General features: G+C 38.7%; 1 pseudogene; it reads right to left on the reverse strand.

Annotated features, from left to right (window-relative positions):
- Positions 1-12,285: 12,285 nt before the first annotated feature.
- The window catches only part of LOC149230593 (aspartate aminotransferase, chloroplastic-like), a 101,639-nt pseudogene continuing 93,684 nt past the window's right edge, over positions 12,286-20,240 (reverse strand).

Genomic DNA, 20,240 nt, shown 5'->3' on the forward strand with positions numbered 1-20,240 from the left:
CTGAGCGTGGTTTTATGTTGCCTTGAGTTTTGCCTTCCTCAACTTGGGGAAAATTCGAGCGTTAACAACAGGAATAGCCTAGAATAGAGTAGAAATGGAAAGTGAGAATTAACAGCAAAAGAAGCTTGTATTAGCTGAAAATGAAGACCATATGCTGCAAGTATCACAGTAGTTACAGTTTCCAGAAGTTGAACCATACATCAAAACAACAACCATCAACGCTCATTACATCTTGTTTCTAGGTATATATAGAGGTTGATTACAAAAATACTCTGCTATCCTATACGAGGAGGGGTCATAATGGACCAACAACCACATTAACTATCTAAAATGGGCCTCTGCTGCAAACTGCATGCTTTAATGAACAAAATTGGATTTTTTAGATACTTTGTTGTCCTTCTTGAGCAGGCGGAATGTCGTATGGAAGAAGTTCCATAACTGGTAAATGCTGTGATCTACTCGAGGCTGTCCTTTTTCTTCTCAGCCATCCTCTTCCTTAAATGCAGTTGTTGAGGATCTAATGCTTTGGGTACTGGATTCTGGCCTCCTTCCTCCTTTGGGTACACTGGACAGGCCAAAGACACGAAAACTGCATGGGGAATGAATGGAGGGCAGGGAATAAATGTTAGCCATTGGATCACATGGATGGACGACGGAGATCTATTTGCAGGCACTATCGGGAGATATGAGAGCAGGGAGATTGCGGGCCGTTGGATCTCGGGCGGGGAGATCCAACGGTCGTCAGGCGCGGAAGATGCAGGGGATTTAACGGCCGGGAAAGTGGTTTTGAGTGGCGGGCGGTAATTATCACACTGCCTTTGGAGCTGCGGCGGTATTCGTACATGGGCTCGCAATCCACTAGAACTGCGACGCGTGGCAAATGGGACCGATGGAAAACCACTTTCCCCGCTAGTTAATGCGCATGCAGCTTACGGGCATGGGAGGTGCGAATGTCGTCGGATCTCGTTGCAAATGATCGGACGACGAGGAGATAAATGAGGTTTACCGCACGCGAAAAAGGCTGTGGTGGTAGGGAAAAGCACACGGTCAGGTGATTGTGGTTACATGACGATTCAAAATTAGCACTCGGGGGCCGAAAGAACATAGGCTTTCACAGCAATTTAGAGGTGAAATGGAGGAAAACACATGCAGTGGGGGGCTATGGGAGTACACAAAAATGGAGGAGCAGGGGAAGAACAACTGATGCACATCCTTTTTTGAGAGCAAACGACCCGATCAGGCCTATATTTGATCCTCAAAATGCTGAATTGAATAGCAGAGCTAACATTGGCTCCTTCTGGGGATGAGATCCTCCCTCTGAGGTCTCAAGAACCTGCAGATCAATGCCTTTGATGAAAACAAATTAGCAAAATTCCTAGTGTTCCATTGGGCATGGAGTCTGACTGAACCTACACTAAACCGATAAAATAAAACATTTACAACTTTAAGGCCAAAAGTCCTTAAATCACATAAATTTTCAGAAAACGCCCATTAACGGGGTCATCAAAAACTGCTTCTCCTCCCATACTTTTTAGTATGAAGGTGTTGTTCCCTTGAATATGAGAAATGATAAAAGGCCCTGTCCAGAAAGCATCAAATTTCCTATGGTTGCCTTTCTTCTCTTTCAGTGCATCCCACTTCAAAACCAAGTTTCCAACCTGAAAATTATATATTTTTGCCTTCTTGTCAAAGGTTTCCTTGATATTTTTCTGATGTGCTGCAACCTTTTCAACTAGCTGTTCTTGGATTTGATGAACCTCTGCCAAATCAGTGATCCTTCGTGCCATGTCTTCTTTCTCATTCTTTTCAGTTTGCAGGAGCTTCACCACAGGGAGAGTTAATTGAATTGGAAACATAGCCTCAATACCATATACCAACCTAAATGGAGAATTCCCTGTGGATTTCTTAATGGTCACTCGGTCAGCCCATAGTGCATACTTGAGTTTGGAATCCCAATTCTTTTTATTGTCCTCCAACAGCTTCTTAATTATCCTTATCAGGCTTTTATTAGAGGATTCTGCTAGACCATTGCCTTGAGGGTAATATGAGGTGGAATGAACCAGCTTAGTGCCCATTGAGTCACACATTTCCACCAATTCTTTTGCCCTGAAGGATGCTGCATTATTTGTGACTAATTCCTGTGGACAACCAAATCTAGTGAAGATATTTTCTGTTAAAAACTTCATGACCACATAATGAAGCCTTCCTGGTAGGGATTGCTTCAATCCACTTAGTAAAATAATCAGTGGCTACTAATATCCATCTGTGCTGGCCACTGGAATGTGGATTTATTTCTCCAATGAAATCCAAGCCCCACTACTGAAAAGGTCCTTTTGCATGTATTGCTTTTAAGGGCAAGGACTTCAACTGCTGCTTTCCTTCAAATCTCTGGCACCTGTCACAAGATTTAACAAATAAAAATACATCAAAAAATAAGGAGGGCCAATAATATCCAGCTCTGAGGATTTTATGGGTTGTAGTCTTCCAATAATGGTGCCCTCCACACATGCTAGAATGAAATTGGTGCATAGCCTCCATTGACTGTTCTTTGTCCATACACCTCAGAAGCACTCTAGATGGATCCCTCCAGTAGAGCAGATTTTCGTTAATGCAATATTTAGCTTCCCTAAGCTTTATAGTTCTAGCTTGACTTGTGCTTAAGCCTGGTGAGATTTCTAACTTCAGCAATAATTTAACTATTTCAGAATACCAATCACAAGAAGCTATATTTTCGGCCAATGTCTGATTCTTTTCTGGTTCAACTGCTTCCTCCTCTTCTGTTTGACCATTTTCTGAAATTGAGCCCATGAGGTTTATGTCCAATGTTCTGCAATTTTCTTCAGCTAATAACTTGGCGAGACCCTGACCTCTGACCAGATTGGTGGGCTTTAATTCTATATTAAATTCAATCAAATTTGCAATCCATTTAGCCCTTCTTCCATCAGCATCAGGCTGTGTTAAGACATCTTTTATTGCAGTAGAGGGTAAATATGCAATTATTTTAGAATGCAAAATGTAAACTCTGAAAGCTTTCAAGGATTTGACAAGAGCATATGCTTGTTTTTCAATAATGTCATACCTCAGTTCAGCATCCCTTAAGTTTTTGCTGAAAAATGCCACCGGATGCTCTGAGCCTTCTTCATCTGCTTGTAATAAAACTGTTGCAATAGTGTCTTCAGAGGAAAATGAAAATATATGGAACTCCTTTCTGTAATCTGGACTTATTAAAGTGGGAGCCTCCATAATAGCTTTCTTAATGGACTCAAAAGATCCTCTTGCCATATCAGTCCATTTGATTTCTGACCCCTTCTTCAACATGGAGGTAATATGCTTCACTAATTCTGCAAAATTTGGTATAAACCTCCTCACAAAATTAATCTTTCCCCAGAAAGGACTGAATATCCTTCTTTGATCTCGGGATAGACAGGGTCTATATTGCTTTTACTCTTTCTGGGTCAATTCAAACACCTGTAGCAGAAACAACATGTCCTAACATCTTACCTTCTTCTAAAGCAAATTGTGTTTTTTTAGGATTGATTGAAATCCCAAACCTTTTGCACTTCAGGAACACCTTCTTCAAATGTTGCAGATGATCTTGATTGTTGTTGGAGTATACTATTATATCATCTAGGTAGATGAGGACAAATTTATCCTTCTCTCCTACAAATGCTATATCCATAGCTCTCTGAAAGGTGGCTCCAGCATTCATCAATCCAAATGGCATCTTGGCATACATAAAAGTGCCCCAAGGAGTGGTGAATGCAGTCTTCTCTTGGTCATCTGGATGTACAACAATCTGATTAAACCATGAAAATCCATCCAAGAAAGACATTACTTTGGCTCCTGAGACTTTCTGCAGCAAATGCTCCATCTTGGGTAGAGGGTAGTTGTCTTTCTTAGAGCATTTGTTTAAGTTTCTGAAATCAACACACAGTCTGATTTCTCCACTTTTCTTCCTCACTACCACCAAGTTGGCTACCCATTTTGAATATCTGAGAGGGACTATTATTTTGCCAGCGAGCAACTTTTTCATTTCTTTTTCAATCAAAGGAAGAAGAAAAGGATTCATTGGTCTCAACTTCTGCTTGAAAGGGATGGTGTCTTTCTCCAAAGGGATTTTATGCTGAATAATCTTTTTATCATAGGTTTTCATGTCACTATACTCCCAGACAAAGACATCAAGAAATTGCTTCACTAAATTGCAATATTTAGAACTTTGGTCAACAGACAAATGGGAATACAGATTTATGTATCTAGGTTGACCTCGACTTCCTATATCATGCTTACAGACTGCAGATTGATCTTCTTTTTGGGCAGCCTTGTAAGGCACATCATTCTGGTCAAACAGTCTTTCTAGAGGAATTAAACCCTTAGGAATATGATTGCTGCGAAGTTGGACAATGTTATCTTTGCCAATTTTGTTTCTAAGCTGCGATTGGGGGCTTTCGTCCACGGCCTGATTTTCTTGGTCAATTTTCATTTCGGAAAACTCATCAATGACTTGAAGGAACCTATTTAATTCATCATCATCTTCAAAAACTTTCCAATGGTGGACATTGTCAGGCAAGGATGGTCTATATTTCATTTGGACTTCATAAACTAGTCTGGGAGGCATGGGAGGAATAAACAGACTAGCAGACACAACAAGGGAATCAGCAAGCTAATTTTTGGCTCTAGGGATATATGAAATACAGAAACTGTCAAAGGAATCTTTGAGTCTCCATACCTCATCTCTGTATACTTTTAACCTTGGTTGCTTTGCCTGAAATGCTTTATTTACTTGATGAATGATCAGATCAACATCTCCAAACACCTTTATGATTCTGATTCCTCTGTCTTTAGCTGCATTAAGGCCCAATAGCAGAGCCTCATACTCTGCTATATTGTTTGTGACTTGAAAATCCAGCTTGAAAGACAGATGTATGCTTTCTTGCTCTGGATATACCAGCACCACCCTTGCTCCTGTAGTCTCCCTGGAACATGCTCCATCAAAGAGCATCTCCCAAACTTGACTTCCTTGCTCTCCCTCAGCCTGAACTGTTGGTCTCCTGATCTGCATTAAGGCCTTCTGAGATTCTTCTATTTGGAGGATACATGCTCCAAAATCAATGTCCATAGAATATATGGGATGATTAGTAGGATTCTTCTCATCACTGATGATGTATTCCAACTGCGCTTCCCTGTACAATCTCCTGCTTTCTCCTACAAAAACTGCGACAGTAGCATAAGATAGATCATTCTATAATGTCCCACCTAATCTCTTAATCCATCCCCTAGACAGCAACATGCGAAACTTAGGAGAGACATCTGCTACCACAATATCCATCATTATACTCTTCATGGGCAGTTGAGTTAAGGTAACGACCAGGTCTTTGATTAATCCTAGGCATTTCACTTTCCTTGAATCAAAAGAGAATAAATCATGATATGGTCTAGCGATATCAAGGCCTAACTCTTCCATGACAGCTTTAGGCATCAAATTGTGGCTGGCCCCTGTATCTAGCAAGTAGTTGTGGAGGATTTTGTCATGAATGGTCAAGGAGACATAAAATGATGGAGAATTATTATCAGCAAGTTCAATAATAGGGCTAAGCACAACTACAAGCTTGTCATCCTACAAATTGACATAGTCAGTGGAGGTTTGTGTGGTTTCCAGCTCAAGAGCTTCAAGGATAGGCTTTCTAAATACTTCACTCTTTACCAATTCTACCAGAGGCACAAATATTTTTAACTTCTGGACTTTTGACTCAAAGCTGAAAGAGGAAAGCAACTTGTCAGAACCTCTTACCTCTTGAACTGGAGCTTTGAGGATGACTAGGTCAGCTGCTGGTCTTCTCTGTCTGATATTCTGTGACTCTGTTTGGACAACAGCTCTTTGGGTAGGATTCTCCTTGAAATTTTTTGCATTTGACCTCAGATTATATCTCTGTTGTTCACCAGTTTGTAGAACAGCTTCTTTGTCCCACTCCAGACTGTCTTGTTTCTGCAGCAATGATTCTTGATATGCAGCCAATGTCGAAAAGGCAGCACTGCCTTTATCTTCCATGCAATGAATTTCATCCTCATCTTCAAATTGTTCCTCCTCCATGACTACATTTTGAAAAGGATCTTTGACTTTCTATTCTTCATTTGTTTCTTTACCCCTTTGAATTATTTGCAACTATTCATTTTCTCTTCTGAATGGATTTGGATTTCTTGGAGCAAATGTACTCTGCTGCCTTGTCTTTCCTGAATTCTACTCAACCTTCAGCTTAGATATTTCAGCAGCCAATGACTCTATCATCTTAGTCATTTTGTCTAATTTGGGTTCTAAAAATGAAGCAGAGGAAGGAGAAGTCTCACCTCTCTGCCTCCTTCTATCAGCATGACTCTTTAGCTTTTCTGCGGCCATAATATTGGATTCCACCTCTAGTGCTGCATCCTGCATATCAGCTAGAGTGCACATCTTCTTTCTCTCAACAACAAGCAGAAATCAGAGTCAAAAGCATTGGCATAAGTGAGTTTGGTAGAGGTGGGGGTAGGCTTTACCTCAGCTAGTATCTTACTATACATATGGTTAAATCTTTTATTGAAATCAGGCAAAGATTCCCCATTCTCCCTCTTTAGGTCTCCAAACTCTGTATGGTAGTAGAGAAGATCCTTTCTATCTCCCCATTACTTCAAAAATGCATTATCCAATGCCTCAATGTCTGTTATGGACCTATGGGGTAATTATCTAAACCATTTTTTGTCCTCTCCATCAAGGCTCTGAACAAAAACTCTCATCCATACATCATCTTCACTGATATCTAAGTTATCTACATAGCTATAGAAAGCCTCAAGGTGTTCTTCAGCTGTTACTCCCTCTGTGCCAATGAAATTGGGCATATACTTCTGATATTCTCCTGTAGGCATAGCGTTCAAAAGGAACAGGCAAGACCAGAGGTCCATACCTGGAAACTACAATTCTCTCTATCTTCATAGGTGCTTGTTGTCCTGCCATGACTGGGGTATGTGGAAGGACACCGGCAGATTGAGTAGTATGAAATAATGAAATGGATGGCAGAGACAAAGGGATGTTATGGACTGTATGGGAAGCTTTCTTTGGACTGAGATTCAAAGGGGAACTAAATGAACAAGGAGCTGTATGAATCTCTGAAGGAAGTTTCTCACTAGCAACACTAGGCTCAATATCTTCAAATTGTATATTCTTAACTACAGCCTTATCTTTCAGAGATGCATAAGTTTTCTTAGGCTTACTTGATCCTGATACTCCTTTCAGCAATGTTTTCCTTGGTTTAACAATCTTCTCAGGGTCAAGCACTGGTTCAGTTGGTGATTTCTGAGGATTTCTTCGAGTATGCCTCACAAACTGAGCCAGAACTGTAATGTGGAGTCGCCAAAGGTTGGTCTTCCCCCAGTGGAGTCGCCAGATAGATGATTACAACCAGAAATGTGCCCAGACCTTGTCTATCATCAAAATCTGGAACTGTGTCGTTCTCCCAGGGAAGCTGAGCTTCAATCTCCTTTCCCTGGCAACGGCGCCAATTAATGTTATCACCCTAAGAAACTCTCCTAGGTTGTATCTCGGAGATGCTCGGGAACATTACAAATACAACACAATGTTGGAAATGGATGAATGGAAGGGATGATGCATATTCAAGCTGGATAACCACTTCTACTATGCTTAACCCCAGACATGGGTGAACACCCCCAGACCACAAGGCTTTAGACCACCAATTACTCACAGTTTGAGGATTAGGTGAACATGGAGAATACTGACCACACCAGCAGATGCACAAGACCATGTGATGGGATGCTACAACCAATAAAGAGGTCTGCAAATCTATTTCCTAAGGCACAGACAAGATGATAGCTCTCTGGCACTAAGTAAATAGAAACCTGCATAGCACATTCAACGATACATACTAGATTCTAACACAGAGGTGGGATGAAAACCCCTCTAATGCTTAACATCATGAGCACATGAAAAATACATAACAGGCACAGCCTAGAACAGAGTAGAAATGGAAAGTGAGAAATTAACAACAAAAGAAGCTTGTATTAGCTGAAAATGAAGACGAGACGCTGCAAGTATCACAGTAGTTATAGTCTCCAGAATTTGAACCTTACATCAAAACAACACCATCAACACTCATTACATCTTGTTTCTGGGTATATATAGAGGTTGATTACAAAAATACTCTACTATCGTATACGAGGAGGGGTCATAATGGACCACCAACCACATTAACTATCTAAAATGGGCCTCTGCTGCAAACTGCGTGCTTTAATGAACAAAATTGGCCTTTTGAGATACTTTGTTGTCCTTCTCGAGTAGGCAGAATGTCGTATGGAAGAATTTCCATAACTGGTAAATGTTGTGATTTGCTCAAGGTTGTCATTTTTCTTCTCGGCCATCCTCTTCCTTAAATGCAGTTGTTGAGGATCTAATCTGCCGGGTACTAGATTCTGGCCTCCTTCCTCCTTTGGGTACACTAGACAAGCCAAAGACACGAAAACTACATGGGGAATGAATGGAGGCAAGGGAATAAATGTTAGTCATTGGATCACATGGATGGACAGCGAAGATCTATTTGCAGGGGCTATCGGGAGATATGAGAGCAGGGAGATCGCGGGCCGTTGGATCTCAGGCGGGGAGATCCAACAGTCGTCGGTCGCAGAAGATGCATCGGATTTAACGGCCTGGAAAGTGGTTTTGAGAGGTGCGCGGTAATTATCGCACCGCCTTTGGAGCTGTGGCGGTATTCATACATGGGCTTGCGATCCACTAGAACTGCGACACGTGGCGAATGGGACCGACAGCAAACCACTTTTCTCGCAAGTTAATGCTCATGCAGCTTACGGGCGCGGGAGGTGCGAATGCCGTCGAATCTCGCGGCAAACAATCAAACGACGGGGAGATAAACGAGGTTTACCGCACGGGAAAAAGGTTGTGGTGGCGGGGAAAAGCACACGGTCAGGTGATTGTGGTTACATGACAATTCAAAATTAGCACTCGGGGGCTGAAAGAACATAAGCTTTCACAACAATTTAGAGGTGAAATGGAGGAAAACACATGTAGCAGGGGGCTATGGGAGTACACAAAAATGGAGGAGCAAGGGAAGAACCACTGATGCACATCCGTTTTTGAGAGCAAACGACCCGATCAGGCTTGTATTTGATCCTCGAAATGCTGAATTGAATAGAAAAGCTAACAAGGTTGAAAAATTAAGGAAAATAAGGTGAAATAATTCCAAGGTTCAATACCATGGTATTAGCCCACAATATTGAGCGAAGTAACGATTATTTTATCCCGTCCAAGAATACCACAGATCCTAAGTGTGGTTTTGGTCTGAGGTTTTTGGTCTGAGGTATTGGTCTGAGGTATTGGTCCGAGGTTTTGGTCTGAGGTATTGACAAAGGATCTAAGTATATAAGGAGGAGAAGATCAAAGGGCTAAGTGCACAAGTAATGAATATCTTATGAAAAGTTAGATCAAAAGAAAAAATGCAAGTTATGGGTTTCTGATGCTTTACTTGATCTAGACTAAGTATGCACTTGAGTGTTTGATGATGGATGAGATCTAATGATGGGTCAGGATCATAATGATGGGTCAGGATCATAATGACTTATCATTATGTGATTTGATAAAGGATAGGCCAGATCTGATTGCTAACACAAGTTTTATCCTTTAAACGTGATGATCTGGGTATGTCTGAAGTCTGGAATTACAACGAAGTTATAAGTAAGTATTTTCAGATCTATACGTTGGTTCGCTTTGGTGAAGGTGCGTATACACGCTAGTTTGGCTCTTCCAAGTAGTGCATGCAAAAGAAAATCTTGATGTTCAGGGATGACTGATCTATCAAATCAATGTTGTTGTTCTACTGTTGTTTGTCAATGATGTCTTCACTAGATCTGAAAAATAAAATTGAATGTATAAGGAGATTGAATCTGATTGATTAATTGATTAAGAAAGAAGGGTGATCCTTGTTACTATCTATTTAGAACTTTGTAATATGACAATATATATTAAGAATGTCACTGACTGGTACAAATTGTGGTTCAGAGGTTTTACGATTCAGTATCTTTATAGGTATACACAGGTTGGGCTAAAGGAAGTAGCATATACATGCAGGTTGGCTTCATGGAAGTAGCATATACATTCTGACACATGAATTTTGAGGTTACAGTTGGTTATGGATGTTGATGCAGTGTTCTGGGTTTAGATATGTGTACTAGTTATAGTGATTTGTCTATTCTAGTTGATTGGTTGAATTTGATTAATTTTGAATGAATGGTTGATTCAGTATGTCAGAGGGTTCATTGTTTGTTTGATTCAGTATGTCAGAGGGTTTAGTGATTGTTTGATTCAGTATGTCAAAGGGTTGGTGATTATTTGATTCAGTATGTCAAAAGGTTCAGTGATTGTTTAATTCAACATGGCAGAGGTTTCAATGATTGATTGATTCAGTTATGGTTGATTCAGATATTGATGATTGGGTTTCAGTTATATTAGAGATTGATTATTAAGTTTCAGTGATTGGTTGATGTGGATGTATTTGATGGATTTATTGCAGTGATGATTTATTTGAGCTTCAATGTTACTCATGGGTCCAATGTGAAAATTTGATGAAACGTGGCCTACATATTGTGTTGTTGTGTACTAGGAGTATCTAGTATGAAAATTTATGAAACGTGTTCCCTAGAGGATATTGAGGGTTGGATCCTTTAGTGAGGAAGTCGAAGCTTCCTACCAGTAGTGGCCAGTGATTTGATCAGGGGTTTGGAGCTCCCTTCCAATAGCAGCTGGAGAACGAGTGAAGGTTGTAGCGTTCTGTAGGTCAGAGCCTACATACTAGTAAACATATCGGCTAGTACAAGAACTAGGGGGTCATAGCTCCCTTCCAGTAGAAGCTGGAGAATGAGAGAAGGTTGTAGGATTCTGTAGGTGGGTGCCTGTGTATTAGTATGAGTCTACACCAATATAAGATTTTAAATAGATTTTCTTATTATTAAAAGAAGACAGAGACGCTAATAGTAGGTGGTTTTCACCCACATTGGGTTTCCACCTTAAATCTTGGTGTTCCTTTGTGTTGCTTATGTGTGATGGTTTATTATGTTATTACTGCACATGATTATTTTTTAATGTTTAATAAAGTACTGATGCACTGATTAAAGATCAACATATGATGAATTAAATGAATCATAAGTTCATTGGATATATGCTAGTTGCCTTAAGAATAGTTGCGTGCACAAGCGATTTCCCTTCACTGAGGTAGCATATATAAATTTGATTATGGAAATGAAAATTTTATTGATTTATAAATACTGATTCACCCCCCCCCCCCCCCCCCCAGTATTATTTCCAACACTTTTTTTCATTTCCAACCTCTCTGGAAAAGGAGGCTAGACCGTATGGGATGAGGAAGGTTCTTGTGGTCCTAAAGTGATTTGTTTTGTTTGTTTAGGTATGTTTTCTACTTCAGATGGTTCGGAAATGTCTTCCCCTACAACCTTTTCAATTATTTCAGGCTAAGTCACCACTTTTCCAAATCGAAGTTTGATTTCCTGCAGCGACACAGGAAATTCCTATAGTAAAGGGGAAAAAAACTTCTTACAGAGGCTGTAGGGCAATACAATAATTAGGAAAAGTTGGATAAGTGACCAATGCAATATTGTGAGTATATTAAATTTTTTTATTATTGTGGTTAGATACTGGCTGAGTAGGAAGTTGTGTGGGACGAGGTTGATTTGGTGGGGTAGGCAACTGAAGTTGTTGCTATTGTAGCTGTACCATTTGTTGCAGCATGAGTTGTGGTGGATAAACTTTCTGAGATGGAAAATTCTATGCAACAGGGTAAGAAGAGTTCCCCTACCAAGGTTGTTGAGGAGGCTAGGGCTGCCATGGCATTGGAACATTCCACATCTGATTATGAGCATACAGAAATTGAAAATGTGACTGTGACATACCTGTAGGACGTGGTTGCCATGGTCGTTGAGGTGCCATTGCATAGAGTGCATTGACAACTTCCTGATCTACTGCATAGGCTGCTTTAATCTTAGGAAGAGAGGGACATTGATCAGTAGAATGCTCGGCTTCACAAATTCGGCATACCTCTATGCTGTCAACAGGGCATTCCCTTAGAGCATGTTTCTTCCTACATTTGGAGTAAAATATGGCTAGGGATTTTTCCAATTCCTCTTGTTTCTTCTTAGCTTGCAAAACATCCAATTGTGAAGATAAAGTGCTAAGAATATTAGTCTTAAAATTTTCAAATAAGTTACCCATTTCAACTCTACTTACTCTATCTCCGGCAACTGATTTGACAATCCTGGAAGAAGTGTCTCTTGATCCTCCTCCAACCTTAGAATTTCCTCATGAATAACATCTGCACAACTCACACACATCATCATAGCTCAATTTTGATACATCACCTGCTCCCATTAGGTTCAAAACCTCCAGATATTCTGGTTTGATTGCTCTGAGCAAAATTGTTCTCAAGGTTTCTTTGCTCAGCTGGTTCATCTTGGGTCTCTGAAGATTATACTAAAATCTTTCCACCAAGTCGTCAAGGCTCTCCCCTTCCTTCGGATTCATGCTAAAAATTTCTTCCCTGAGGTCCCTAGTTTTATAATAATCTTGGTACTTTCTTAGGAATACCTTCTTCATTTCACCCCAGGTTAAAATGGAGTTTGAGCCCAACCCCATAGAACATCTGAGAGCTGCATCCTTTAATGTAGCAGGAAACAACTTCAACTTTTGAGCATTGGAAGAATAGTCGTAGCTCCTGCACAATACATCAAATTCGAATAAGAAGGAACCAGGATCTTCACTATAGACACGATGAAAGTTGGGCAAGGTTGAGGGAGGAATCTTTTTCATCTGATTAGATCCAACAATCTCCTTGATCGGAAATTCAAATGTGACTAGTTTCTATTCAACGTGGTCTCCATCTGTATTACCGGTACCTTCTTCATGAACCATGTTGATCCAAGAGAAAGTAGGGTCCTTATAAACTACAGATTCTTTAGAGTCAATGGTCCAGAACTCCTATTCTTGGATAGGATTGACGTTGACTTCCTTCTCAGGTTGACCACTGAGCAAAGATACTTTATTCCTTGTAAGAGGCGGTTCTAAATGGGCAGCAACAGAAGAATTTCCAACAAAATATTCTGTTGTGGAAGTATTAATCTGCTTAGGGTCGGAGACCAAGCTATCTTCAGGACCACAGACCTCCTGTTCAGATTCTTCCTCTTTTGATGCCTTATTTCTTGCAAACTTCCTTTTTCTTGCCAGTTTATTAGTGAATGAAGTGGTGCTCACACCACCACAAAAGACATTTGTAAATATTGGACCCTATTTATCTATTATGCAAACAAATTCAAAAGCTTCTACTTACCAAGCAATCAAGACATGGCTTTGGCGAATTCTGAACTCTACAGGTGCGTAGGCTTTACCCTACGTCTTACCACTTTGACTCCCCCAGTCCTGAAAATCTTAAACAACAGAAATCATACTAAAACACTTTCAGTATCATCCCTTAGCACCTCCCCAACAACGACGCCAAAATGTTGAGTTAAATTATAGACTTATAATTTACCAACATAAATTATCAACCAAGGTTAAGTAAACTTATGAGATGTCGTGCAAAATATATGTAGGCGTGATACCTCAAGTGCTTCCTAGTTAAATCAGTCACTTATACATAACACCAATGCCTCTTTCCTGCATCAACACTTGGCAGAAAAGGCTATAGAGTGGATTCACCTCCCTCTACAGCTCTAATATTGCTAATGTTGATAAAAAAACAAAAAATATAAAACACAGTGCCAAAAGAAATCAATTTGACAATGGAAAGCTAAAACTGATTAAATGAATCACATAAATATTAACCATAAATCAATCGATATATGTTGTTGAATCATAAAAGAGAACACTAGTTGTGCAACAACAATATCACTGCATAAACATAATTAAAGGAATACACTAGTACTACTAATGGAGTTGTGAGTAAAGGGGGCCCTCCCTTACTCACAACCCCTTCAATATTAAAAGGGTTTACTCAATAGAATGAACAAAACATATAACTTGTATTAATATGGAAAAGATCACAGTCTTGTACAATCTGATGCGTTGATCAGCCAACCAATCCCCTTACACATAAAATATAATAGTATTTATACAAGTTTGCAGGCATATGATTTTCCTGAATAAGGAAAAACTACTTGTTGAACTATTTACTATTATTACAGGTACAAAATATCAAAAATATATCTTCTGAGTCTGATCCATGATTGAAAGCATGGATCAAACTATTTCGCTACATCTGTTGGAGCTTTTCCTCATACGACCAACAACAAGGAGATTGGAGATCTGGGTGTTTTTGATGATAAATCTGGAGGAGCCAATAGGACAGCATCCATGTAGGTATATTTACCCACAAAACCCATGTTCCCGTTTGTTTTGAGATTCAGTGGAACATAGAAAAGCACTAATTTTATTGTAGGAAATCTAGACGATTGCAGGAAATCCACACCTACAGGAAATTGTGGAGCGTCTGCAAGAAAATGGCGACTGCAAGCTGTCCACAGGAAATGGAAGAGCTACTTCGAATCTGCATAATACTTCGATCAATTGACTCAATAATTTCAATAAGGAAACAATTAGCTTAAGGAACTACTTACAAGGAAGATAAAATGGCAGTTTTAAAGTTAATTTGCATACCTTAAGCAGATAGTACCATTTTGGCCAAAATCTAGATAATATGGTCGAAATAGGTATAACTAGGGGTCAAATAGAGTTTTAAAATGGGAAAACAAGGTCTTGGAAGGCTGTCAAAATTGAGAAAAACTGGGACTCAACACTTCCTCATCAGAGTCCATGTCATATGTAGGATGACTATCAAAGCGAAAAATATAGGATCTTGCATTGTTTTGTTCAAACTTAATAGACAATGATGATTGGAGATGGACATGATTATGGGTGCCAACGTTTCTACTATATTCAAAATCATAGATAGGAGTGTTGGTCTCTTGAACCTTAGGGTATCTTCAAGATTTCCCTTCATTAATGAGTGTATTTTTACTCTAATTCTTAGGGAAACTAGGCCTGTAGTCTAGTCCATTATCTCCATCTGCACTCAGGATTTTGTCATATGTTGGTAGAATTTCTAGTGTAGAAAAACGACATGGCATGATACCCCTGTCATCATGTGCTAAGTCTTCTCGGGTGATTGCAAGATTGGTAGAAAGATGCTTCCTACCCTCCTGCTGATATTTGTACTTTTCATTCAGTACCTCTTCTCACACTATCAATTATTTGGAAATTTGGGTTTTCTTTAAGGGGGGATCAAATGAAGAGAAATGTAGCATATCCTTATCCAAGTGTAGCAAGCCTACTAAGTATGCCAAAAAACTTGTAGGAAATTGTTTTGTCTTCTTCAACAGGGTGGTCATTAGCATTGCCTAAAAATGAGTACTGGCTAGACTAAAGCATACCACTATTTGCACTTCACAATCTGTCTCAGGAACAAACCTCTCTTTATCTCTACCACATTCATCATCGACATCAAAATGTAGCTTAGGTGTTATATTTCTATTTTCCTCAAAGTTGGAATGCAATTTTGAGCTACCAAATGTGTTTCCGTGAATGCCCATAGCTTTATTACCCTCACTTAGCCTTCTACATGATCTTTTTATATACATGTTTATGAGGATTTCCTATTATTGTATTCTTCTTTGCTTCATTTTACCCTAGATTTAGCTTTGCCATTTTCTAGGAGTTATGTTTGCACTCCCACATTGTACTCGTACTAGTTCTATCTTTCAGTCCCATTGACCTATTTATTGTCATTTGTTGGATATATAAAATTATCTTATCTCACTTTCTGCTAATCAAAATACACTTCTCTAACTTGAGAAGTGTGTTCAGGTTTCAATGCATCTCCAAATAGATTATGATTGGATGTGTTTAGGGCTTCATCATATCTGCTGCCTAATTGTTCTTCTAGTCAAAAGTAGGAAAAATGTTGCACATTCCTATCATCATAGTCTGAGCACTACAGGTGGTCTATACACTGGTGAAAAAATAGAAAGCAGGGCCTTCATCATTAAGGGCTTCTAAACATGTGCAGTGGTCTTTATGGAAATCATTTTTTACTTGAATTTTCTTTGAAATCTGAAATAGATGCCTCGTCATTGACAAAGATCCATCCTATTGTAGTGCTAGATTTCTCACTATCTACAGTAATACTAAGGTTAGAAGTTAAGGGTTTATCTTCTTGTGAATTTGGGATGTCTTCTTTCGGATACCCCCATTCTTATGTTATGTCTAGTTCCAGCAATCCTTTGGACAGAATGATGGGTTGATTGATGTTGAAAGGGTCTTGGTGAGGTTTCAATAGCCCATATTTCAAATGGAACTAGTTTATTTATAATCCTAACATTATCTTCTATTGTTGCAAATGGAGTACAATGGGATAACTTCAAGCCTCTAGCCTCACCAACTGACAATGTTTTCCCTAATCAGTGTTTCTAGTTCATAGTTTGGACTTAGGATATTAATATTTTACAGACACATTCAATGTACCTTTTCCAAGTTGAGGCACCTATTTTATAGTAAGTTGTTGGATCATTTCTGCAAATGTCATATGAACTTGTATAAAATTATCTGGAGCCTGTGCAGGCATCATCCCTTGAGAATTTTCTTATTGTGCATTTTTCTTTCATTGTTATTTCCAGCCTGCTCTTATCTCCAGTCGTGGTAGTAACTAAATTATTATTGATATAAAAAATTAGTTGGTTCCTTGAGATGATATCATCTTCCAATATAAATAGAAATGAATTAAAACAAAGGAACACCCCTTCTTTAGTTGCTTATTTTTATTCATTTCATTTGATGTTGTTTATTACAGTCATTTTCTAGCTTGAATTTATGCTCTGTAAAATTTTATAGATGCCAGTGTTTAGGTGGTTCTTTCTTCAATGTAAATTAGCATTTTTTTTGTACTCTGCCCTATTACAATGATGCTTAAGATGAGCAATCCCATCTCTACAGGGATTACTTAGTCAATCTCACAGTTATCATTTTTCTAGTATTGCTGGGAAGATTCCTAGGCATGTGAGCCTTGGCAGTGGATCTGGTTCACAATTTCTGTTATGAGAATTTGTGTTCTTTATATGACATTAATATATAACTGGATTTGTGGTAAGTTTATTTGTTTATTTTTATTGTTTTATATGCTTTATCTATTGAAATTTTCATGCATGTTGTCAAATTGCTGCAAACAACTGCGATAGATCTGTGGCAAATTCTTTTGTTTACCTGGACTAAGGTTCTTTAACTTGACTAGGTAATGGCACAATGAGACAAGGGAAATGATACTTTGATTCAACAATATAATATTTTGGGCAATCCAATTCTCTTCATTTTTCTTGTAAGTGTTTATGCTCTCTTTTTGACAATATGATAATCATATTGTTAGCTAGGCCACTGAACTTTGCCAAAGGGCGGGCAATTATTCATTTTTTAATATTGCTTTCTATGGAAAATATTGATTTGCAGTCATGCCAAGTTGATTTGGTCAAGGATGGTGGTCACCAATACTTCATTATATTCCTTGACAACAAATAAATATTTGTAGAGCGACGCACTATGGCAGCTTGTGTGTTTCTCATTATTATGGGTTTTAGTGCATTAAGTAGTGCTTGCTTTTATGGATTTGGCTAAGTTGAGTCATTCCAGATCTGATCTCTTCACTGTACTCCCAAACACACATCTCGTAGAAGCACTATCTCACATCATTGCAAATTTAGTCCTTGTAGAGCCAATGACTAATTCCATTGATTATAGCTTGCTGGAATAGTGTCTGCAATTGCTTGAATATTATTTTGATTGTACACACTAGGCTCACATATCTAAACTGTGTTTCTAGTTTGTAATCTATCTGGAGTTTGGATGAATGCAATCAACTCTTGTTCATGCCAGTATGGCCCTGAGTAACTTGTACACTTTTCTTTCTGTTATGAGTACTCAACTAGATCATGAAAGGTTTCTTGGTCAATTGTACACCATCACATAATTTCCAAAACCTGATGAAAGATTTTCCATTAGTTAAGGGATACTTGATGGACAAGTGCATCAAGTGATTCAACTAATGTAGATGCATAGGCATCTTGATGACTTTCCTTACAACTGGATGGGAGATCAGTCTCTTAGCATTATAGATCAGTCACTTACCATTTTACTCTTAAGAATTGGGGTATGTTTTGTTGAAATAGTAAATTTCTATATAGTATATATGTGTTCAGTAATATTACTCATTTAGTATAATGTCTATTTTTATTTGGATCTCATCTCTCATGTCAATTTTCAACAACTATTGAATGAAAAGTTACTTCTCGATTAAAAAATGAAGGATAAATATTTTAAACTAGCAATGTACATGGACGAGTCCATGAGATTGGTTCCTATCATTGTGATGCCCCTCTCCTTATGCACCCTAATAGCCAAAAATGTCGGGGAATATTGGGCTTCTACAAATGTACTAATATTGATATTTTCCCAGCTCTCTATGGACCAAGTTAGGTGAGTGATCCATCTTACATTTCCTATTTTTTTGTGACTGATTGCTTGTACTGGTTATTGCTAGTCTGCACTTTTTTTTGTGGATGGAACTCAATGCTCACAGTGATGACTTCTCTACATTTGTTGAGTCTCATTTATTGCAACTGTTGGGTATTTTGTTAATTGGATATATTGCATTTGCATATTTCGGTACTACATGTGTTTTATTGATTAATTTTGTTGTTGGAGGGACTAGGGGTATATTTTTATGTGTTGGGCTAATGCCTGAGGCTAGATGCTTGTGTTTTCTTGTGTGATGATGGTGGAGAATTGAGATGACACTGGATTTGGGGGTTTGGGTATTTCTTGAATGTTTAATCCTTCTTCTTCAAATCTTTATACACATTTTTTGTGGAAATTCCTGCCAGTTTAGGGAGTGGCCTCCTTATTGCATCAAGAGAAGCTAGCACACCATGCATTTAGGGTGGGAATGGGCATGGGGGTGATGTATCAAAACACTTATTGTGTGCATATGTGTAAAGGTATATTGAACCTAGAGGGTGCATTCGTTGCAGCACAAACCCATCTAAATCCATATTTGATGCTGGAGACTACAAATGGCCAGTATATCAAATATTGGATCTCAAATTAGGAAACATGGAACTTGTCAAGCTTGAGGTGCATATCACACCCTGGGTGAGATGGGTTTGTGCTAGTAGCTAGAGATCACTATGATCCTAAAGATGGTATCTGTTCTTTGCAGTAATGAGTCTTATGACTTGTCACTTCAGGGCTTGAAGATCCATCCTTCCATGCCCAAAGTCCTGCATAATCTTATTACAGTTGGGTGGTTCTATTCATTTTTCATGAATGAGAATGTTCGTTTTCAGATCCTATTATGATTTTTATTTTATGTTGGAAAAGCTTCGAGCTCCAATTGTATCTCATTCCCACCTTGGCTTGGGAGGTCACGGCCACTCACTTCCAAATTTTTAACGTCACAGTCCATCCCATTTTTTCATCCCATTTGTGTCCATGCAACTATGATTTTGTAGATTAATCCCATGTAGCCTTCAATGCAATTTGGCTAAGTTGATTCATTCCAAATTTGATCTCTTCATTGTACTCCCAGACACACCTCTCATAGAAGCACTATCTCACATCATTGGAAATCCTTGTAGAGCCAATGACTAATTCCATTGATTATAGATTGTTTGAACTGTCTCTGTGATTGCTTGAATATTAGTTTGATCTTACACACTAAACTTTCCTATATAATCTGTCTTCCATGTTTGTAATTCCTCTGGAGTCTAGATGAATGCAATCAACTCTTGTTCATGCCACTATGGCCCTGAGTAACTTGTACACTTTTTGTTATAAGTACTCAAATAGTTCATGAAAGGTTGCTTGGTCAACCGTGCACCATCACAGAATTTCCAAGACCTGATGAAATATTTTCCATTAGTTAAGGGATACTTGATGGACAAGTGCATCAAGTGATTTAACGATGTAGATGCATAAAAATCTTAATGATTTGCTTTACAACTGGATGGGAGATTAGTCTCTTAGAATTATAGATCAGCCACTTACCATTTTACTCTTAAGAATTGGGGTATGTTTTGTTGAAATAGTAAATTTCTATATAGTATACATGTGTTTAATAATCTTACTCATATAGTATAAATGTTTG

This window comes from Pinus tabuliformis, chromosome J, assembly GCF_031772625.1.
Source record: "Pinus tabuliformis cultivar Carrire ecotype Pingquan chromosome J, CPIR1, whole genome shotgun sequence".
NCBI lineage: Eukaryota > Viridiplantae > Streptophyta > Pinopsida > Pinales > Pinaceae > Pinus > Pinus tabuliformis.